The following is a 25,095-nucleotide window of genomic DNA, read 5'->3' on the forward strand; positions in this document are numbered from 1 at the left end:
GGCAGTGCTAGAACTTTGTGAGGAGACAGCAGCACCAATCGTTCACTGCAGGCATGAATCCACAGATACAGGCAGATGGAGTGGTTGAGAGATGCAATACTTTTCAAAAGCCATGTCACAAGTCTTATTGCATGACACAGATATTGCTTTATGCGTGAGACCGTGCACTATATACAGATAAGGGAAAGAAATTGCTCTTGGCTGTAAAAGTTTGAGAGACTGTTCTATATGTTACTCCCATAAAATCTGCATATAAATTGGCTGGTTTGCATTTGAACTATAAAACTCCTGCCTTGCAAGAAGCAAAAGGGCAAACTGAACACACGTGAAGGTGGCTCTCCTTATTAAAAGGTGTGTGTGCAATTTTATTTTCCACAGCTTGCCTGTGCTTACATTTGAAAACCACAGCTGAGTCACATACCAGATAGCATGTATGTGTATGTTGGAGAAGCCCAATTGCAACTGATTCCCATGATACTGGCAAAGAGTAATTCACAGCACTGTTTTTTCCACCCCAAATAAGGACAGTACTACTTCAGTAGTTGTGTCAGAATTGTGGAGACAGACAACAAAGACATCTTATATTCAGAGAATTACTTGGTAGCTTTAGACATAACCATAATGCTTATAGCTCTGGAAAGAAAAACCCAAACTTTTGCTGCAAAGAAAAATACACCAGTACTCTTCTGTCTTTGTGAGGATACTGCTGTTTGTTTTTAAATTTACTTTGACAAACCTCAAGCACATGAAGCTGTAAAAGCTCCAGTTTATATTCTTTAAAATGAGGGTTAGCCAGAAGTCCAACATGAAATACTGTGAGATTATTTTAACATGTTACTAAAAACCAATCAGAACAGAGAGATTAAAAATGGACCACCTTTTCTAATTGCTTGCATTGGAGGAAAGGTTGTGAGAGAGATACATGGACATGGCAATCTCATATACTAGTGAAGAGTGTTGCCCTCTACTTACCTTCCCAGGCTACTCTCAGTACTCAAATGTGTTTTCTGATAAATACACATCTTGAATTCAGCTTTAGAGATCCCTGCTAGCGACAAAAGGCTGCCTTTTCAATGTTCTCTTCCTCTAAAGATTTGACTCACCTCCCAAGACAGGTTCAGCTCATAGATACACAACCTGCTTGAGGGTGCAAACTCCTTGTTAGGACACCAACCTGTCGTTCTTTTTGTAACACACTTTCCATGCATAGGCCTGAAGGTGAAACAGGCTTGGAGACCAGGGAATGAAGTGCTGTGTCCACCCAGGATAGAGCTGACCTGACAGCAGATAAGCCCAGGCAGGTGTGAGTCCTAACGCCCTGCACTGACAGACACTGGGGATTGTGTGGGTTGTCTGGCTTTTTACATCCTAGTCCCTATCCCTCTAAATGCTAGACTTATTCACCATAAATTTCCAATAGCCTTCAAAGTTCCTTATGTTGCTCATTATGATTTCTGGTGGAATGCAAGATGAGCAAGGGCTTTAGTTTTTCTCATTTTCTCATTTTTTTCTCCTTCTCATTAGAAAGAAGGCAAGTTCTGCTGCAAGGGATGTAGAAAGAAAAATGCAGAGTTGGTCTGATTGTTTTTTTCCATGTAACTTACAGGCTAATGGGTATACTCTCCTGAACCTACTGCAGTACAGCATACAAGATATAACACTGAAAAATCCTCCTTCAGAAGAAACAGCATCAGACTGGAAGACAAAGGATGCATTAAAGGACCGTTTAATTTAGCTACCTGGAGCCTGAGCTAACGCCGCTTCTCCCTGAGAGTAGAGACCTAACATGATTCAGGCAATGGCAGTGCTGGGTTAACAGCTGCACTCAGTGATCTTTATGCTCTTTTCTAATCAAAATGTTTCTATTATTTTACTATTTTTCTCGCCTGTTCCATCTTGTGTATGCTTCAGAACTGTGTCTAGGCTTATGCTTTCTGGTTAAATCCAGTGACTCAGTTCTACACAAGTTCTCTCTCTCTGCTCTGACAATGCCATGTTTTTGCAAATAGCTTCAGCCTGGCAGATTAAATGAGAAGTTTCTAGAAACAAGAGCATGTTTCAATCCTACAGCCAAAGATTATGAAGCTAAAGAGACCATTATGATCTTCTGAGGTGGGCAGATGTGTAACGTAGGAAAACCTAGAAATACCTAAATTCAATTTCTATTTAGTAAAGTCTGAGCCCCAAAATACTGCAAATCTCTTTCCTTCCCCCTAAAGTATCTTACAATCACTACCATCCATTTGGGTATTAATTTTTGCTATTCACAATATTAACTTAAATGAGTACAGGAAACTTCTCTAACAGGCGCTCCTTGTGCAGTATTAATGGCTCCCAACTCTCCCAACTAAAGCCTGAGTTTAGTGATGTTCTGTGTGACACCCAACTTCAATTGTCCTCATCCAAGAGCCGTGAAGCCCATGTCTACAATCATGTACCATCACATCTTACATCATGCATGGAAATCCACTTTCAGCGGTGTGGAAAGTAATGACCATGGGACAGACAGATCTGAGCAGTTCCGTAAAGGTGGAACAGAGGTACTACCTAATATCCAAGTCCAAGTGTGGTTGCAGTTGTGCTTAATACCAAGGCAATCATGGAAACACAGCCTCAGCACTAAAGAAAGATGCTTCATGAAGCAACAAATGAGCAAGTGTGCTGTGGACACCGCAGGGCAAGACTGGTTCCCTCTGCACCACCACGTGCAGCACAGCTGGACTCAAAAAGACACTACGTCTTGTCAAAAGTCAAGTGCTCTGGACTGAAGGCCAGACTTGGGCCTTTGGGGAACTGTTTATGCTTGCCACAGTTAGAACACAGAGGTGAGGAAGGGAAAAAAAGTGCATTCCATTAGTATGACTTCAAGTAGAAATATTTATACCAGTACCTTCATACACTTTTTTGTTAGCACACACTCTGACAAACACGACAGAGCAAGCAAGGCAAAGCCCGCAGAGGCCTCCAACAATGTTACATCCACAGAGACAATGGTGAGGAATCACCCAACACTTCAAGACAGGCAGGTACAAGAAAATCCTATTTTTTTTCTGGTATGATTTAAAAACTAAATTTAAATTGAAATTTCAAAATTAAGTTATTCTTATGGGATCCCTGTATTGTAAAGAATATAAAACTACTGCTATATTGGAAGTTCTCAATTCTGGGCTTCACTCATCTGAAAATGTTCAGTCAGACCAACAAATTTGCTGATACTACCCTTACAAGGCCTTGCATGCTTTGCAGATACCACAGAAAATACACAATCTTGTGCTTCTCTGCAAAAATACTACTATGCTGTGGGAAGAAAAAACACCTCACAGGAGCATACCAAGAGAATGACCACATACAAAAACTGCATAAGCATAAATGTGAGTTTTCAAAGAACCAATTTAAGTTTCTTTGTAGATGAAATTTTCAGAGAAGGAAATTTCTGGAAAATGCTCCAGCTGAGGTGCTGGAAGTTGATCACAAAATCTTATTATCAAATATTCAACAACTGCTGGGAAGAAATTTAGCATCCCTGAAAGCAAGCTATACAGGTTCCTACCACTATCTAAATTAGAGCACCTGATTTCAATTATCATTTTTTTATAGGGTTTGATTTAACTGATCTGACCAAGACCAAAATAGGTCCCCTTATCAGATGTTGCACAAAAAGACAGAACCTCCACCCTACCACGAGACTGTCCATAAACACTGCTTCATGTTCCCAGGCAGGGAAGCAGTACTTGCAGCCCAGGTGCTGGCAGAGGAAGCCTGTTGGTGAGGGGAAGGTTTAACCTGGGCTATCAGGATGCACTTCTGGAGAGGACCAGCCAAAGAGAGCACATGCCAGGCACACAACTCATCAAAGGGATTAAATCAATAATTAAGTTGAAGCAGCACTCATTTGGATCCCCTCCGCCTGCTCCTCCTCCTGCAAGGTAACTCAAGCACCCAGATACGAAGGGTTGCAGGCAGAGAGCAAGCAGCTGCTGGTCTCCACACAAATTCACTTCTCATCACCAGGGGCTTCTCCCTTTAGGACAGGTCTACACTAGATCCTGCTGATGCATCCTGTGAATCACAGATAGGAGGTTTTCCCAGCAGAGGTCCTTGGCCTCACCATGATTACACTGATGGTGCTTTTACAGTGAATTTTCATTTGCTCATGGGGCTACTGGGGTTACTGGTTCCAGGGACAGCAGGCTGCCCACACAGTTGGAGAAGTGCTAGCACATCTGCCAGAATGTTTTTCCAGGCCCCTTGGGGCACAGTTCAATCCAATTAAAACACGCACAAAAGCAATAAAACTCAAAAATTATTCCCTTAGTGCTGTGGGCTCTAGCAGTCCAAAGGTCCTTCCCTCTGTTATAGTGCCAGCAACTTGAACTCAAACCTCTTCCAACAGAGCTGTATCAGCTATTTCTCCAATCACTTGACCCTTTTGCATGTGCATTTGAGACAAAAACCATGCTGCCTGGCCTTGGACATGAAGGAAATTTTTCTGCCCAGTTGCGAAGAAACTGAGAACAGCGTTGCTCCCTGAAAATCAGCACTTAATTGCAAGCGTGTCTTTCCTCTCATACAACTGCACCGCTACAGTGAAACCACTCTGCTACATCAGCTGAAGTTACAGTGGTGGCGCTGCCCACACAGAGGCTTTTATTTTAACTTTGTACAATCCCCTTCCTAGGAAGAAAAAGTGCTGGGAAGAAAAGGAAGGGTCAAAGACAATCTCATTTCCAAACAGCGGTGCAAAATGCGAGTTAGCATGCAAAACCTTGTCAATTCAGGGATCTCTGAAAGATGCTTTGAACCAGTGGAGAGACATCCCTATGGAGCACAACACTACAGGCAGATGCTTTGAATGGGATACTGACCACAGGAAACAGATTCCACAATTCAAGCTGTTGAGGCACAAAGTATGCCATGTAGGAAGGGCACAGGACACGCTCCCGAAACACAAAGGGATTTTAAATGCTAGTAAGGCACTTCCATCTTGTCTAAAGATCTCAAGATAACACTGCTGAGACAAGTCCAGGCAAGCACTCCCACTAGATCGCTGGGCAAAGATCAACAACCGGTAAATGTTTATTTCCAGTGGGAACATCTGCCAGGAGTGCAGATTCTGGTTACTCCATTGCCACACACTGTGCTCATATCAGATAGATAGCTTTCACCCTGCTGGATGCTCACCTTGCCAACCTCAGGCTACATCTGCCCTGCAGAGATGGCAATAGGATCTCTGGCTAAATCCAATGCACACAAGTGAAAATTGGTGCAGGTACTGCCCAAAGAACTGCTGCACATATGGCTGGTAAACTTACTGGGAGCTGACAAGTGTAATGGGGAGTGTTTATTAGCACCTTCTATTAAGAAAAATGCTTTTGTTCCCATGGTTACAGACCTGTTTTAGACTATTTACAATAAAAAAGTTGCAATTCTTCTCAAACGAAATAGAAAAACAAAGAGTGCTGTTTGGGGGTGGTTTGGGTTCATTTTTCTTCTTGACCCACAGACCTATTTTCAAACACAAGCCACAAAGTGAATAACAGGCATTTTAATACGAAATTTATACACCCAGAAACTAAGTTTTCCATGAGCTCAGAGACCAAAACTCAGACACTTACCACCACCATGTAGTTCAATACACTTGCAACAGATGCATGATCTTTTAAAAGACATTTCAAACTCCATTTGTACTCCAACAGCAAGAGCTGGCTTTTCTTCCAAGCCTCTTCACAAACCTCTTGTTCAATAATGAGCTTTCAAAACTATAGTAAAATTCATTGCTCTCTTTATTCTCATCTCATTATCCTGGTCTCTTGCTGTGCTTGCTCCTTTTAATGGATGGAGCAAGTATTAGCTTGATTTCCTACCACACATCATGTTTTCAGCTGAGGTTAGTAATATACATCTCTAACAAATGATAAGATCTCTATTAATTTACTACTAAATGCATAAAGCTTGACATTTTATTTTTGCCTTGCATCTGACAGATAGTGAGAGCACATCTTACTTTCCTGATATGCTCTAATTTTTGCAGGCACACACAAGTGATAAGAGGAATTCAAATCAAGGCTGAAACTCAGTTATCATAAAAGAACTGAATGGAATCTCTGCATTTGCATCCATATGTAGAAGACAAAAAGTAAAAGCACAAAGAAGTGCCTCAGGAATACTGCAGTCAATACACAACAAAAGAAAGTTTTAAGACCTGAAGTTGGCAACAGCACATTTTGATGAGAAAATTAAATAAAACCACATGTCTGTTCAAAATACAGCTTACTGAGAAAGTAAAGAAAATAATCTAAACCAAAACAGTTAAAAAAAATTAATTGCTGCATTTTCCAGACTTTATTTGTGAGGCCTTGCACATCCAGACATGGATAGCCAAGCATGAATTCAGATGAAGCAGCATTAAGGAAGGAAGTTGGAATTAATGCTGACAAATCATGGAAGTCCCACCATTCTGGGTGACTCCAAACTCAGCAGACGTGTCAGGACAATGTAGCAAGATGCTCTGCCATTGACAAACCCGTGCTGGTACAGACCCTAATTGTTTTTCCAGTGGTAGGCTCGTAATTTTTTTGTCTAACAGAAACGCAGATCAATTCTTAAGTTTCATAACTGGAAACTAGCAAATAGCATTCAAAAACTCACCTCAGTCACCAAGTACCCTGTGGTGCCCTTGGCTGAAGGCAACAGACAGAAACTGCCATCTATATAAATGCTGGAAAAAGTTAAAATCACAAGAATGAAAAACCTGGAGAGAGCTCTAAACCTAAAGAATCTCTCTCTTGTAAGTCCAGGGCAGCAAGAGCCGGTCCTTTGATGACAAGTATGGCCATACTGCATGTTCCTGTAAAGGAAAATGCCGGGGAGGCACTCGCTCCTTACAAGCACAGCTGCTGCCGGGGCTGGCTGCAGGAGCCCCAGCCATCCTCACTGCTGCAGCTCACCCTACCTGAATGCAGCACAGCAAGATGCCAACCCAAACATTCCTTGAGTTTTCCAATGGTTCCGGCACTACAAGTCCGTCACTTTTGCTTTTAGGCCCTACTTGGTACAGTGGTGTAACAAATGGATAAGGATCTTCACGTGTTAATGCTCTGCAACAAAGAGAAAACAGCAGTAGCTGATGCATACATCTACCTGTATTACATGTGTGGGTTTAAGCACTCAAACCTTTTCAAAGAGTGAAAAGAAATCACCACAATAATTTCCAGAATTCCCCGCTACTGCAAGAACAGGTTTGAGCCTATCAGTACCAATCAAGCTCATTCCAAATAAACATAACAGCCCCCACAAAATTTGTTTATTGACATTAACTGTGGGGCTGAGATAAGTTTGGTTTATTTTTTGCATTCATTTGCAAAGCCAGACCTGTGTGCTGCAACTTTTAAATAAAGCGCTGGAGTCAGCAAGACCCGAGGTTCTCCCCCAACCACTGATTCACTGCCTGACCTTGAAGAAGTCCCTCACCTCATCATAAATCTGCCAGCCCAGCTGTGAAACTGGATGAAAGCAGGACTACTCCACAGAATGCATGCTGCAACTCGTTTGGCCTTCTGTTAAATAAACATAACGCCCCCTCAAAACAAACCCAACCAACTAAACAATGTGTTTTTTTCTGTATACAAAGCACTTTGTACTGCACAAAAATGGAGTGCTTTACCAAGTGGGAGGGAAATGGTTGTAAATATTTACACACGTACCGCAAAGAGCTGTTACTCACCCTAAGGATGTGCATGCTGGTAGCTGTATAATTCAAAAACTACATCAGTATAGCGGAGGTGCCCTCACCAGACAGAAATAACACACTGGTCTCTGGAAAGCATGCACTGTGCCAAGGAGGGTAAGGAAAAAACTGACATTAAGGGGACAGTTCCTGCCAGATTGGAAACTAAATTATCTTCAAATAAAACAGAGATTCAACAAAGCTTCAAGTGCTCAGAGCTTAATTACAGGAGAAGATTAAACTACTAGCTTAGCATCCAAATTTTTCTTCCACTTTTCCATCATCTCACAAACTCTTCCAAAAGGCAAGAGTATTTTGGACCAGTAAGTCTGGAAATACAGAGGATAGCTATTTCTCTTTATGCAACTCGTGCGCAATTGCCCCTTATGCCTGCCAAGAAGAAAAGTTAATGCCAAGACTGGGAGGAGAAGGGTCACCTCAGCCAGCAGCTCACCTGCTTCCGTTGGGTCCTGCTGCAAATGCAGGAACTGCTACTTTACATCTCTCCACACCTGAGCTACTGTGGAGGTGACAGGACACTGTCTTCAGAGTAACACTTCTACTAGTGTATTTTGATCACTGACACACAATCCCAAATGCAAATTAAAAACAGAGGTAAAACCTGTGCTCTGTAAGGGAAAGAGACTGATGGGATTCCCCTTCACATGGCAAAGTCCGTCACCATTAATTCACGAGTTCCAGCAGCTCAAGATACCACTTACCAGTGTTGAAAAAACCTGGAACCAGGTTCCAACAGCTTCCTTGCAAGTTAATTTCATCTTCCATTATAAAATTAGTCTGTCCCTTTAGAAATTTCTCCTCAAAAGAGAATTGGCTACCATTTCCCATTGCTATCACTTCAAAGGTGAGTTTGCTTTACAAGCATCAGTGTGGTTATGCGTGTCCCTAGTTTGCTATTCAATTGCACACTTCTGGTAAGACATATCTTTCCATTTTCATACATAAATAGAGGAAGTACTGCTTGTAACTGCAACCTTGAACCACATGTGATAAGGTGCTTAGTATTTACACAGCGTCCACACTAAAACTGATAAATGCGTCACGTTGTACACAAGTTAGAAGCTATGCAAAAAAGGCATGACTCGAGAGCGGCTTCCGCACCTCTGAACCTCTGAGGTGTCTGAATCTCCGTCGACTTCAAGCTGCCTAATCAGCTCTAAGGACATAACGTACAGTACACTGTTTGTTTCAGCTTGTGGAGTCAGATTTAAGGACTTCATATTCAAACAGCACTGACTCAAGTAGTGATGGTCAAGGACTTTTCAAAGTCCATCTGTGGAGCTTATCAATACCACAAGTTAAATACTACTCTACCTGACTGTGTTTTCTTTAGCCAGAGCCTGGGGTTTTGCTTTAATCTAGCATCAGCGTGACGCTCTAACTGAAAAATCAAGCCTTCACTTAAAAAACTTCCATAGGCTACTGTTGTCCACCATTTTTTCTACAGATATGGACCTGCACGTGATGCAGAGTAAATGTATCCTAAGTCCACTGATTTTAAGAAACAGTGCACATGATTCATTTGTGTGACCATGTACACACATTTCACCAACTACGGAACATATGCACACATGACAATACTTTCCAGAAGAGCTGTATCCGCCTATTAGGGGCATTAAGACACTGCACTGCATTGCAATAGCTCTGCTCATTTCTGAAATGCGAACAAATGCATTTGATACATACACTGTCAGCATGCTTGGGATTAACAGAGATCAGAAACCAATTTGGAGTAATTGAATATTCACAGCAGCGTCCGGTCTGATCTGTTAACACAGTCACATACAGGGAATGCAGGGCAAGCACTTTTAAAAATGCCCATAAAAACAACTCAGAAGAAACCCAAGGGTACTGCTTAAGAAAAAATGGACCCCCAGCTGCCTTATGTTTCTTGGCTTCCTGTTCACCTTTTGCACAATCTTTGCTGGCTGCAGCCTCTATCCACATCAAGGCTTTTGCTCATGTACAAACTCAGTGCAGTGATCACATTCCTCCTAGAAAGACACGGCTGTGTGCTGGACTTACCAAGCCTTTGTCACGCTCCCTTTGCTTTCCTGATCATGCAGTAACACTGTCCTCTCTTCCCCCTCCCCACCACTGAGGACATGTGAAAAACATTAACATATCTCAAATGCCTAGCAGATCTTGAAGAATCCTTGTCAGAACTTTACATTTTCTGGGCAAATCTTGCGGTGACGGAAGCTCTCTGTAACTGCACTTAAGCCAGGAATGATGCACTGATAACGCCAATGAAGTCTGACCATCAGATTTCAATGTATATTAAATGCCTGCCTGAAAGCAGCATTAATAATGGAATGGATTTATTATTTACTTCTAATTAGAACTCCTTGCTGATGCTGGTGAAAAAACAGACTTTCAATAATCAGAGAAATAATCGGCAGTAAAATACATGTAATTATTTTCATTATAGGCTTGTGTCACTTCTACCTATTAAGATTGCTCCCTTGCCAAATGCATTTCCCAATTCTGCTACATGTGGAAAGATTTGGACAAAGTATTCAGTGGCAGGTACACATCTTACTAGTAATGCATGTTTTTTCAAAGTAGCTTATTTTATCATCATAAGCAAAACACTACTCTGGCGTCATTCAGGCCTAAACTCTGGTGATTTGATACATGAACATTCCACCAGGCTGTTCTTTGGAGAGGTAAGCTTAATTTAAAAATGGAACAATTGTTTCCAAGAGACAAGATTTTATCTTTTATGTAAAAGTCATCAGCTCTACAAAGTTACAAATCACCGGAGAAAAATCATGCAGCAAGCCTTCAGCAGAGCCTCAAGACATTTAGCAGCCAAACACCATGGGAGAGGCCTCCCGCCCTTGGCACGCTCTACTGGAGCTTCCCTTGGCAGCTCCACCATGCTGCTATTTATGCTGTCCCTGACCAACGCCTGCCAACAGAGGGGAGAAGGCCGTCTGACCCTTGCGCTCCTCCCGAGCCGAAGGAGGCTACGTGAGACTTTGTGCTTTGCTGAGGTTTGCTGGGTTTACACTGAGGTCCCCCCGCTGCCCTGCTCCTGGATGGGGAGGGCAGGGGACCCGGCCACCACCCACCCAGACAGACCCCGTGCTCCCAGCCCCAGGAACTGCCAGCCCGCCCTGCGCCCTGGTGCGCCGTGCTCGTGTCACGGAGAAGAGCAGGGAGCAGGGCTGCGGGGATGAATGAGCAGGATGAGTGATGAATGGGAACTGAATCTGAAGCAGAGGCTTGGAGAGACCAAACAAGTAAAAGCACAGGAGCCCATGCATGGAAGACAGAACAAAGGGCAGGTAGGAGGCGCACAAGAACCCCCTCAAACAAACAAAAAAAAATGAACAAGGAAGACTACTAGGGGGCTTTCAGGAAGTGCCCTTTACTTCTACCCTCATATGCACACATCCTTTTAACCCCAGAAGATCCAGAAGCTGCTTAGAGATGACTGATACTGCTCCCCCTGGTACAGGTCCCTCTCCTCTCCAGCATGTGCCACAACCACCAAACTGCAAAGGGGCAGCACACTGCATTTTCTACAGTGCAAAAAGAGGCCCTGCAGCATTTCTGAACTCTCCAGGGTATGACTTTGCAACACAGAGGGGTTTTCTCCATGGGGTTTTGTGACTGTCCTTGGTTAAGTCAGCTTGGGTAGATAAATCTCCTTAAATCGTCTCTCAGCTTCACCATGTGTATGCTAAACAGGACCTGGCTTGTTTTACAAAATAAAGAGTGCTGGATGAGGAGGAGGCACATGACCTACACTAACATTTTCTTCCCCTGGTTTAGCATAAATAAAAGCACCACTATGAAAGAGCGCTTAAAGTTCCTTTTGCAGCTAACATTGAAAGAGTTTATTATCACACTGCAGAAATGCTTTAGGGGAAATCTTGCTCTGATAGTGTTCTCATGAGAACACTCGACGTTTTCAAACAAGTCACTTTGAAATGTTCAAGAATATAAATGTCATGAGGCTCCCAAAGGTGCAATGACACATCTTATCACAAAGGGAAGCTCCTGTGTTGCCTACTAAAAGAATCTGAAGCTCTGCACGAAGTACTTCATTTTTCAAACGGTATTTCAAACAACAAGCTTTGAAAGTGATCTAGCATTGAAACAGCAATCTGGCTGCTAAGATTTAGTTTGTTTAGAGTTAGCTTGTACAATGAAGGGTACCTGGAGCTGCAGAAGATCCCCCTTTGTTTCTGTATTTCTCTACACAGAGGTAACATAAATTTTGGGAACGACTTGAGCGACAGGATAAGGCAAAGCTCAAATGAACTTTCCATCTACAGAACCAGCACTGTGCAGCCAGAGGAACTGCAGCCTTCCCCAGAGGAGCTGCCAGTGGACACAGTCTCCTTTCCTACAGATTCATCACCCCACCTTGCCATACCTGCTGTCCAGCCCTTGGGCTGGGATCATCACCACACCTAATGCAGTACTCCACACACCTGCCCAACGGCTACACTTCTTAAATTATTCAAATTACTTGAAATAGCAATGAAAAAAAAAACAGTTTTTCACAGCTTACACCCTTAAGCGAAGTCCTCAGTCCCTGCTGGAGAAGTGGGATGGGACATGGCTCTGCCAAACAGTGGCTCCCAGCAGGCTGACTGTAAAGGAGAGAGAGACAGTGGCTTCTGCTCACCACTATCAAACCTTTTAAAATGGTGCTTGCACATGCACCAGCATTTTCTCAGAAGCCATCATTGTGTAAAATCTTGTACAGAATTATCCAGTTATTTGACTTTTTAATTAAAAAAAAAAGAATATGAAAATAAAAAATCTATATAATAAAAAAGAGGGCATTCTAGGTCACTTGTGTTTTGCTCAATTCATCCTCTCAAAGTAAAAATCTCAGGGTCCACCCACCATTTATCTGCACTGTAAGGTACAAAGCCTCACCAGAGCAAAACTGAGCAATGCCCCGGTGCAGAGCAAAGTATCCCTGCACATAATTGTGCTTAACCTAAACCATATGTTCCTCAAAACACCAACAATGCCGAACAACGAGACCAGCCTCACATCCAAGGGAATTTAGGAATAGGGGAACAACCGAAGTGACAAGCTTGTTCATCATGGAGCTACAGATTCATTGTTGTCGTTGTTTTTTGGCACGATGCTGCCTGAATTCCTTCCCATGTTTTGTGAACAGCTGAACTGTGTTCCCTTACAAAAGAAATTAATATGGCAGCCTGTGTACATCTGCTTTAATCTTAAAACAAAGCAGTTTTGCTATCTTTAGTACAAGCATAATAAAGGCACCAAAAAAAGACAGATGGTTTGGATTTTCTTCGAAGAAAGCAAGAGAGAAGACTGACATCTCAACTGTTTACGTAGGCACAACCCATTACGTGGCCACAGCAAACCGGGGGGGATGCAGAAAAGTACCTCTTTGTCAGCGTCTCAGATGCCAAATGCCCTCAGTCAGGTCTTATAAAAAGCATAAAACAACTCTGCTCACAGATACATGTTTTTGTTCATACAGATTTCATTTATATTGTTAGGAAAACACTTAACAACAGCCTCACTAATGCCAAACAAATTAATTTCAGTAAAGCTAGAGCAAACACTACGGTTATGTTTAGGCAGCACAGAACAAAACCCTTGAAAATCCAACATTAAAGAAGTTATTTATGGTCATTGCTCAGCCCTCCTGTCCCGACCATTTGTGCAATAGAAATCTCCTGACTGCTCACTTGCAAACTCCCTGACTTCTGAACAAAACTGGCCACGCACTAGTAGCCCGAAAGTGCATTTTGCAGGGATAATACAATCACCCTGGTCTGGCAGTTGGGATGGATTTGGGGGTTTCGTTTGGTTCTTAGGTTTTTGTTTTTTGCTTTGGTGTGGGTTTTTTTTTGTTTTTTTTTGTTTTGTTTTTTTTTTTTACAACTCAGCCTTTGTTTTAAAATATCTCACTTCAGGATTAAAACTTTCCCCTTCCTGAAATCAATCAAATTGATAGTGGTTTTGGCAGAAAGGCAAGTAACAGGAAAAAAGTAAGGACAGAACATGTGCAACATATCTAAGAAGTAATTCATAACTTGCTCTGTATTTTTTATGGAATAGACACATAGTTCAGGGGAAAAGTACACACAAAAAGAGGCTTTTCCTTATTACCCTTTAACAAATATTCAGAGAATGGAAGTCATGTAAAAATATCATCCCTTGATATAAAGGGATAATAAGACAAGCTGAATTAGCTCCTGAATTAGGGGCAGAAAAATGTTCTCTGATAATAGATATTGCTTCCTTTAGCATAATTAAATGCCTTTTTAATATTTCCATGCTGGACAATTTAAGAGACCCAAATTAATCATTTTTCCAATTAGCAAGTACTTAAAAAGTAAAAGAAGATGGCACACATGGAAAAAAACCCAAAACACTTGTTCAATTTGTGAGTGCTTCCACTCAAACCAGCGCTCAAACACGGTCCCGACAAATAAAGCTTGGGGTTTAGATGCAGCCTTTCCATTAAGGAAAACGTTTGCTGCAGTTGCATTAAATCCTTACCAGGCACGGGGCGGCTTTTGTGCATTGCAGTTACGCTCCATTAAATGCGTCCCAGGAGGGCTGGGGTGGCACGGCTCAGTGGGCCTGTGGGACACGTGGGCTTGCAGGGCACGTGCAGCCTCAGCCGCATCGCGCGCTTCACTGGCATCTTTCTGCTCTTCATGGGATGGAGCAAGCACGGGCGAGCGGGGCGCAGCCACCCCTCCTCGCAGCTCCTTCCAGGAGACGCCCCACAGGCTGGGCCACCAAAGGGCCCCTGGGACAGCCCAGTGGAGTTGTGCAAGGCAGGGAGGGCGGCTTCCCTGCGGATGCTCCCGGAGGAAGCTGCCGGCGTACATCTGTCACGAACTCTGTTTACAGGCGCGCCAACAGATGCTTGCAGAGAGAGTCGCTGAACTTTGACATCTAACATAAAGATGTAAACACTTCTCCACAGAAGATAAATCCTGAGTACTAAAAGACGCTCTGGCTGACTTCTGGCCCTCCCCAACCCCATACCATCCACCAAACCCAAAACTCCCACACATATCTTAAAAAAACAATAAAAAAGACCCAAAGCACCAAATACCCCCCTAGAAATTAGCATATTAATAGCCACAGTACCAGTATTTTTTAAGTATGCTAATCCGTAGAATTACTACAAGTAAGCCAAATATAACTAACTGGAGAATAAAATGAACTTTACAATGTTTAGACAGATGGAATCTGATTTCCTGCTGTAAAGCTGCTGAATTTGGCATTGACCCTGAGCCCCAAAGGCAGGGGATCTGCTGCCCAAAACACACATGAGCTACCCAATGTCCGGAATCAGTAGTCACTACCCTTTATATACACCCTTAAATTAAAAAGCGTAAAAGTCTTCATAAATAACACGTGAAAAAAGAGATGGATTCATTTAACTCTAAAAGCAGCCAAGACCAAAGCCCACTGAATATATTTGTGTATTTTCTTAAGAGGGTGTATATACAAGGGAGCTGACAAGGGGCTTCTTTAAAATGCTCCCTTGCAAACGTGCATTTCAAGGGTAATAGATACTGAATTCAGGAAAATGCCCAAAAAACAGTTTGGAAATATTTTCGGGCCTTCATGTGGAAGAGCTAGAAGCAAGCATGATACTTTTCAATGCTAGTTAAGAAAATCCTTGTCCAGAAGGATTTACTTCTCCAATGCCTGATCCTATGAACTATGGACGCAGCCAAACACAGCATTTACTGATAAACAGTCCTACTGACTTCAGTAACTTAAGCCAAGTCACTTCAGTGGTGTTATTCATGCCCTGTGAATATGAACGGAAGACTCTTGTTTAAAAGGGCTCCTCACAACAGCAAAGGCTAGCACAAGAGAGTCCCAAGTAAGGGTGAGAAAGGACACAAGGCAAAGAAAAGAGTCCTTATGAGAAATGCTTAGCCATTACCTGCAGGTTTGGGGGTTTCTTTATAATTTTAAACCAAAAGTGAGGAAAACATGAGCTCTCTCTCCTCATATAAGCACACAGTAACTTCAACATAATCCTATTGCTAACTCAAAAGCCAAACAAAAGAATGCCCCTCCCCTCCCCAAACTGAACAAAACAGAAAGTACAAACCCCAAACCTCAAACAAAGCCCAGGTCTACAACTTATGAATGAGGTCACGATGAGAAACTCTCACAGCCTTCAATCCAGAAAGGAAAAAAAAAAAGGAAAAAAAGTGAAAACCTCCACGGAAAACATACTTGAGCTGTGTTTAACAAGGAACATCTGTAGCCTTCCAATTCCTGAGATGCAGTAATGCCGCAGAAGAGCCACAATAAGTTAAACACACAGGAAAATATACTTTTGTTGCTGCCCAAACCATTCACAGGTGCCTCTGATTTGAAACTAAGGATACCAAGCTGTATTCTGTTTGCTGACATAACACCATGCTGTGAAGAACTCTTTGTGAAGAAAATTCACTGAAAGCTGGTTTAACTGACAAAGTCCTGACTGGTGAAATATGACATCTGTTTTTAAAGAGCCTACATTTTTTTGGATATTATCACTCAGCTGCTTCTATTTATAACATTTGATGTAAAAGTTTCTCTCAGTCAGCTAAGTAGGTACGCAATTAAGTATGCTGAAATTTTAGTGTGTGTCTGAGGACAGTTTGCAGCAATTGATTCAACTTTTACGTCTCCTTGGATGAGCTTCTTCAGATAAGATTTCCCCTACACACACATACATTAGTTATGTCTTACATATGAACAATTCCTCCCTTGCAAGGCAATGGATGTTATTAAAAATGTGTATTCTTAGGTGCTGTTCTGGAAGTCCTCAAATCTCAAAGGCTTAAACATTGTGCTACTTACACCATCAGCTATGAGTGCATTAAAAGAAAAAAAAAAAAAAAAAGTCCTTAGATGCTGACTGTATATTTGTTGGCATTGCTTTTATATATACTTGGATGTAGGAATGGAAGAAAAAGTAGAGAGAGTCCTATTTAGGAGACTAGAAAAGTGTTCTTGAAAGCAATGCAACACAACCCAACATGGCTCTTCTGAAAGGTTTTGCTCCCCCCAAGCTTTTTGTATTTGCTCCCCATCCTTTCACTGCAGACAGTTTCATGTGTGTCCGTACAAGGCAGGAGCACAATGCAGTCCTCTTTGAACTAAAATAAAGTTAAGTTCACAGTATTCAGAGAGAGGAAAACAAACAAACAAACAAACAAACAAACAAACAAAAAACACAAAAAACAAACAAACAAACAAACCAGAAAAAGGAGAAAAATTGGAAAGAGGTTTTTTCTCAACGGAACCACTGATTACTGAACATACACAAGTAAGTCATTTCAACCAAGCATAGAATGACAGCAGAGCTTTTAGAATTTTATTTAAACATTCACTTGAGTACTGTACTGTACACACAACTTCATTAAAAATACAGTAAGACAATGAGGAAATGTCTGCTGTACTGTAAATAAAACCTTTAAGGAAGAAGTAATTTTAACCCTAAAAACAGACGTAGCAAAAATATCGTCAAACATCAAAGAAAAAAAAGCAGTAACTATAATGTCATCTTATATATGAATATGTATCCAAACACACAAAGGAAGATTAGGACCTACTTTCCTTTTAATTTTAAGTGTTCATAGACTTCACTGACATACTTAATATATTCATACATTCATAAGTATGAATATACTGTATTAATAGAGGCTATTCATAGACATATGTGTTTCCAAAACATCCAGGACAGAGCCCTTCACCAGCCCTCTGCACACTAGTGGAATAAAAAAACAAACAACACAACCGACCCACCCACCAGATAGCACGTGCCTACAGCATCTTCTCTTCTGGAAAGCATGAGGTTTGTGCTCATAAAGGGAAATATATTTACGATATGAACTGTCTGCACATCATAGCTTTTCTAGTCACTGCAGACTCTCTGTTTTGAAGGCCAGCCTGCAGGAAGCTTTGGAGAGCTACTCCAGAGCCAGCTGCAGCCCAGCATCATGAGCACGTGCTAAGAGGGAGGTCACATCTTTCATCTCCCACTCCTTTATCTTGGACCAGGGTGCTGAAACGCATGCCTGACGTACTCATCCCTCCTTGTATTTAATGAGGCTTTCATCTACCCCCATACAGTGCCACATTTTTCTTCTTTTATAACGAGCTAAGAATTCCTCATAGCTATTTGCTCAGGGAAATCCAAACCTACAACGTGATATTCCCCATATTAGTACACCATATCTCATGTATCAGATACTCCTCACAGTCCATCAAATCAGCTAGTTTTACAACCACCCCACACAGAGGATGACAATGGCAGACAACAGTATCACAGTTGTCTTTAATGATAATTAGCAAATTAACTATTTAACTGTAACAGTCAGGCAATAAATACAAGAACACTCAAGAAGGAATTATGTCACCACGTGTTAACCAAGAAATTGCTATGCAGCTTGTTAAAGTATCATTATATAATTTACCTTCACACTGGGTAGGATTCCCTACAATCACTCCTTCAGCATATAACTGAATGCTGTTCCAGGTTTTTTAATTCCTGCCACTCACAGAAGAGTAGAAAGAAGAAACTAAGAAGTAATGTACTGTGCTACGAAATTTAAATAATTCTGCAAAGTGACATTGGCAAAGACTTGAAGCTCAGACTTTAAAAAGTAAAATCCTAAGCCAACTCCAGCAACACACTTCCCCAGTCCCACTGCCCTGCCAATCATGTCTTCAGAAGACATGCAAAATGCTCAGTGGAAAGGTGAAAAGGGCAAAGTCTAGTAGAAGCTACTGAATCAGAGAAGATGAATAACAATGCTGCGCTTTGATAAGGTCCTGATGCTTTCGTCAGTTTGTCATTAGACCTGAACATGAGCTCCAGCTGTCAAAATGATGTGGGAATCATTACACCAACCATGCTTCCAAAAGCATCATCACCCCAAATTTCTGCAACCTCACTCCTTGCCTCCACTCTCTGGTTCTTCAAAGTGATATCAAGCATTGCAGGGATTGCCAAACAGTCAGAGGTAACAGTCAAGCATTATCTCAGTTCCATTTCACCTCCTGCAACCTTCTACAGACCATAGCTAACAAAAGAGCAAGGGCAGGATGGTCTAAAAGCACATCAGTAAAAGCAGTGGGAGAAAAGATACTAATTGACCAATGTCAGCTGGCGCTGCTCTTTTACACACAAAGTCCACTCCTGAAACCATAAGCCTTGAAAATTATTAATGTTGTCAAATGTAGTGAATTTCTACTATGCCTTTGGCTGTGCAGCTGCCAGGTCAGACCCACTGAAGAGGTGGAATGCCATGTGACAGGTCTGAAGGCTGATCCCCATGTCCTTCCCATTTGGCACCGCCTGGTTTTAACCCATGCACACCCAAACAAAGGAGGCAATTTTTTGCCCAGTGATGTTTATAACACCAGGGTTTTCTAAGCAAATGTAATCAACTGGATGACATCACAGTCAAGACTTAAGACTTTTTCCATATTACCTGAAGTTTCAGCTCGCATTATGGAAACCTCAGAAAGGCAGTAATATCACACACAACACGCACACAGAACACCATTAACAAGCAACTTACCTGCTGGCGGATGTCAGCACTAGCTCTGCCATTCTTTTCTAGGGCACGAAAGCAAGCTGTCCCTTTTACAGGGGCATCTGTGGTTCCCTTAAGTATAAGGATTTTGCAGCTCAAAATACTTCTAAAAGTCAGGGTCTTTACAGCTACACATCCAGTTACAAAATCCTGTGAAAATTACAGGTAGTCTACCATGTAATCAAGTGGGTCACCCCTACTAGGAGCTGGAAAGAGCTTGTGTTTAAGATGAAAGATGTGTTTAAGATGACATTTCCTGAAGGATGTTAGCATAACAACACACACAGCAGCCTTTCTACACTGGAGCTCAAATGTAAAGGTGATGCTTTCATGTGATGGAGTCTTATTTTAGCTTGAAAAAGCCAAGAGAGGAGACAGTTTCAGCCTTTCCACTTAAATGAACTTCAAATTTCAGTAAGAGAAGTCAAAATATGCAAGGCTCCAAATCTGGGAACCTTAAAGGTTTTACATGCAACCCACAGAGAACACACCAGCACACAGGTGGCTTTCTTGTTTCTCTGAGATGAGGCTTCGCACCCAGTGGTAGTTGTTCTTCTCAGTCTAACTTTCCGAATGTCTTGCCCCATACCACATGTGTCTGGGTCACCAATATCTTGGTGCAAGAGAAAAGAATGATAGAATCATAGAATGTGTTGGATTGGAAGAGACCTGTAAAGGTCATCTAGTCCAACCCCCATTCCACTACACCAAGTTGCTCAAAACCCCATTCAACCTAACCTTGAAGACTTTTCAGGTAACCACAGCTTCTCTGGGCAATATGTTCCAGTGCCTCGCAACCTTCAAAATAAAGAATTTCTTCCCTGATCTCGTCTATATCTACCCTCATTTAGTTTAAAACAACTACCCCTTGCCCTACTGCAAAAGGCTCTGCTAAGAGGTTTGTCCCCAGATTTCTTGTAGGCTCCCTTCTGGTACTGGAAGGTGCTATAAGGTCCCCCTGGAGCCTTCTCTCTTCTATGCTGAACAACCTCAAGTTTCTCAGCCTGACCTCTTAAGAGAGGTGTTCCACCCCTTTGATCATTTCCAGGGCCTTCCTCCATGGCTCCAATGGGTTGATGACCTTGCTGTGCTTCAGGTCGCAGAGCTGGATACAGCACTCCAGGTGAGGTCTCACGAGATTGGAGCAGAGGGGCAGAATTCCCTTCCCTGACCTACTGGCAATGCTGCTTTTGATACAACCCAAGATACAGCTGGTTTCTTGGGCTGTCCACACACTGCCAGCTAATGTCCAGCTTTTTATCCACCAATACCCTGAAATCCCTCTTGGCAGGGCTGTTTTCAATCAATCTGTATGGATACCAGGGGATGCTCCAATCCAAATGCATGGACCTTGTACCTGACCTCACAGAACTTCATGAAGTAAATGCATGTGCCCACTTCTCAAGCTTGTCCAGGTCCCTCTGGATGATATCCCATCCTTCAGGCTTGTCAGCTGCAGCATTCAGTGTCATCTGCAAACTCGCTGAGGCTGCGCTCTATCCCACTGCCAGTGCCATTGATGAAGGCATTAAACTGTTCTGGTTCCAGTCCAGAACCCCAAGGGACATCCTTGTCACCAGTTCAGCTCTTGAGCACCACTGTCTGGATGCAACCATCCAACCAATTCCTCATCCACCAAAGAGTTCATCCATCCAATCCATATCTCTCCAATTTAAAGGAAAGGGTGTTGTGGGGCTCCGTGCCAAAGGCCTTAGAGAAGTCCAGACAGATGACATGCAAAGCTCTTCCCTTCCTCGCTGATGTGGTCACTCCCTTATTTTCATCCCAAAGTTCTAGCACAGCAGCAATTTAATCATGAGTTCATTATATCTTGCCCATCAAAAGTCACTCTGCAATTCTGTCTGGTTTCTTTCCCGTCTGGAGAAAGGCATGGAAAGAAAGCAAGCGTTCACCGTCTCTGAAAGACATGCTTTTACTTTTTTGGCCACGTGCCAGCCCCAGCTTTCTGTTACCGTAAGAGAATATAATCTTGGAGAGGCCACCTTGCTCCAGTAAACTACATAATCACCAACCTATGTGGAACAAGGCTCTCACACCCAGCAGCATTACTTCAGCTTTGTCCGACACAACCATAGCAACTGACTGGAGAGGCAACAGAAAGAACTATTAAAACCAAGCTGCACATTCAGGTCATACAAAATGAATATTTTATTCATAAACGTTTTTGTTTCCCACTGTGCCCTCCACACAAAGAGAAAGTACACAGCTGGTGTCACCACCATAATTTTGGGGGTTTTGACAACAGAATGGCCTATGCAGCTCCAGGCATGCTGGCTTAGATGTGACTCACCTCTGCCAGCAAGACTCCAGTCTTACTGTGACTATGGAGATAGCTCCCACAGTGGAATGTTGCCATGAAGGGCTACACACAGTTTAGCAGAGAAAGACCAGGAAGGCACGGTGCTGGAGCTGCCCTCTCTGTGAGGCAACACTTGGAATGTCCTGAGCTCTGTCTCGGGGTGGATGATGAGCGAGTCAGGAGCTTATGGGTCAGGATAAAAGGGCAGACAAGTAAGGCTGACATTGTGTTTGCTCCAGGCTGCCTGACTGGGAGGAGGAGGTGGGTGAGCCAGTCCACAGGCAATTACAACAGCCTCAAAGCGGGGGGTTTAACTACCCTGGCATCTGCTGGAAGCTACACAGCAAAGCACAAACAGGCCAGGAGGTTCCCGGAAAGCAGAGATGACAACGTCCTGTCACAGATACTGGAGGACCCCACAAGGAATACTGTGCTGCTTGACCTCACAGTAACCAACAAGGAAGGCCGTATAGGAGATGAAGACTGGGCACAGCCTTGGCTAGAGTGACCGTGAGATTGTGGGGTCCGGTACTGAACAAAGAGGTATTAGGGCAGTGAGCAAGATTATGACCATGGACTTCAGATCAGCTAACTTTGGCTTCTCTAGGGATATTCTTGGAAGAATTCCACGGGAGCAGGCCTTGCAGGGAAGATGGGTCCAGTGGACTTAGTCAATAATCAAGGTTCACTTCCTTCAGGCTCAAGAACAATGCAACCCAATGAGAAACAGGTCAGGCCTAGGGCACCAGAAACCTCTGTGAATGAATAAGGAACTGCTGTTGCTCAAGTACAAGCAAAAAAGTTCACAGGAGATGAAAGTAAGGTCAGGCCGCTTGAAGTGAATTTAGAAAGGTGATTAGGAAAAGTAGAAATGAAACTAGAAAAGCCAAGGCCATCTAGAATTAAACATGGTCAAGCATGTAAAAGATAATAAATAGGGTTTCTTAAAAAACATCAATAACAAGAAGAAACCAAAGGATAATGTGGGCCCATTAATAAATGGAGGGGGATCCTGGTAACCAAAGAAACCAGAGTTGCTGCATGTCTTCTTTGCATCATTATTCACCGATAAGATCAGCCCTCAGGGATCTCTGACCCTGGAAACAAGGGCAAATGAACGTCAGGAGGAAGACTTTTCCTTAGTCAAGGAGGATTTGGTCAGAGAACACCTAGACAAACTTGAGATCCAGAAGTCCATGGGCCATGACAGTATGCATCCATGGACTGCTTAGAGAGTTGGTGAACACCAGAGCAAGGCTGCTCACAATCACCTTTGAAAGGTCATGGAGATGAGGAGAGATGCCTGAGGGCTGGAAGAAAGCAAACATCACCCCAGTCTTCAAGAAGAGCAAAAAGGAGGACTCAGGGAACTACCAGCTACACAGCCTCCTCAACCCATGGAAAATGCGATGGAGTGCCTCATTCTGTAGGCCATCTCGACCCACACTGGAGACAAGAAGGTGATCAGGAGTAATCAGCATGGGTTCACTGAAAGTAAAAAGTATGCTTGATCAGACTGATTGCCTTCTCTGCTGAGACAACGACGTGGATGGATGAAGAGAGCATAGTGGATGTCTTCTAACTCAACATCAGCAACTGTCTCTCACTAAATACTCATAGGCAAACTCAAGAAGTGTTAAGTTGGATGAGTGGACAGCAGAATGGATTCGGAACCGGCTGAGCGGCAGACCCCAGAGGGTTGTGATCAGTAGTACAGAGTCTGGCTGGAGCTCTGTCACTCATGGTGTTCCCAAGGGTTCTATACTGGGCCCAGGGTTATTTAATTTGTTCATCAATGGCTTGGATGTGGGAATAGAGTCCCTTCTCAGCAAGTTCACTTCTGACAGAAAGCTGGGAGGAGAGGCTGATGCTTCACATTGTGCAGCCTTTCAGAGGGACCTCGACAGGTTGGACTGCTGGGCAGAGAAGAACCCTCTGAAATTCAACAAAGGCAAGCGCAGGGTCCTGCACAGAAGGACCTGGGGATCCTGGTGGACAACAAACTGTCCATGAGCCAACAGTTTTTCCCTGTGGCCAAGAAGACCAATGGTATCCTAGGATGCATTACAAAGAGCATTGCCAACACGTCAAGGAAGGTGAACCTCTGCCCAGCCCTGGTGAGGCCACATCTAGAGAACTGTGTGCAGTTGTGGAGGCCACAGTACAAGAGATTGTCTTGGTTTCAAAAGACAGTTGTCTGCCAAGGAAAGCTAGAGCCTCCCTTGGAATGGAGAATGTAAACCCCCTTCCCTCCAAATTATTATAATTTTGCAATTAGGGGCTTTCAGGCAAAGACATGGGAATAGGAGTAACAGTTCTTTACTAGGAATATTAAAAAAAAAAGAAAATACAAATGTAGTAGTACAAAAAACAAGCAAGGAAGCAAACAAACATCCTGGAAAAACCCTGACAGTCAGGGATACAACCTGGCACCCTGTTGGTCAGGCTACTCGAAGCAGTCCAAATAAATCCTCCTGGAGTAACAGAAGTGGTTCTGTGGAGTAGAGATGGTCCTGCAGAAAGTCCAGTGGTGACAAGATGGGTCCAGTCTTCCTCTGGGAATCCAGTGGGAAAACAGATACCTTGTGTCCTTCAGTCCCAGTTTTTATCTAGCTAGGAACAGTTGGCTCCTCCCCCACTGGGTGGAGCATCTCACAATGGGATGAAGGAATGTGTCATGTCATTGGTGGGCCCTAATGGCCCATTATCAGAAGATGCCCCCCTGGAGGATGGAGGGGTGGTGAAAGAGATAGGAAACACTGCCCCACCTGGATTTAATGGCTGGGCCATTATCAGAAGGCATCCACCCCCCTCCCCCCTGGAGTTACAAGAGAAGGATAAAACACCTCCCAAAAAACAGCTTTCAGCAGATGAAACAGAACACACATTTTTAGGTTACATAATCTAAGACAGTGATTCATAGTGTGTCTGGACCAGGTCCAGCAGAGAGCTACAAAACTGGTGGAGTCTGGAGAATTTCTCTTATTCTCAGCCTTAAGAAAGGCTGAGGAAGCTGGGCTTATACAGGCTCAAGAAGAGGCAACTATGAAATGACCTCGTTAATCTGTATAAGTATCTGAAGGGAGGATGTCAAGAGGATGGAGCCAGGCTCTGCATGGTGGTACCAAACAATAGGAAAAGAGGTTACCAGCAGAAATTCATGCACAGGAAGTTCCACCTAAACACAAGTAAAAGCTTCTTTACTGCAGGTAAAGGGTAACCAAGCACTGGGATAGGTTGCCCAGAGAGGTTGTGGAGTCTCCCTTGGTGGAAATATCCAAGAACAATTTGGACACAATCTTGCGCCACGTGCTCTAGGATGACCCTGCTTGAGCAGGGAGGCTGGACCAGATGACCTACTGTGGTCCCTTCCAACCTGACCCATTCTGTGATTTGCTGAAAGCTTATTTTTTACAGAGTTGTGAAAAAAACAAAACATAGAGGAG

At 43.0% G+C, this 25,095-nt stretch overlaps 1 protein-coding gene across 1 annotated transcript in view; it reads right to left on the reverse strand.

Moving 5' to 3' along the window:
* The window catches only part of MYO10 (myosin X), a 163,737-nt gene that overhangs the window by 103,602 nt on the left and 35,040 nt on the right, over positions 1 to 25,095 (reverse strand). The window lies entirely within an intron of this gene.

The sequence above is a fragment of the Hirundo rustica genome, chromosome 1 (genome assembly GCF_015227805.2).
Source record: "Hirundo rustica isolate bHirRus1 chromosome 1, bHirRus1.pri.v3, whole genome shotgun sequence".
Classification (NCBI taxonomy): Eukaryota; Metazoa; Chordata; class Aves; order Passeriformes; family Hirundinidae; genus Hirundo; species Hirundo rustica.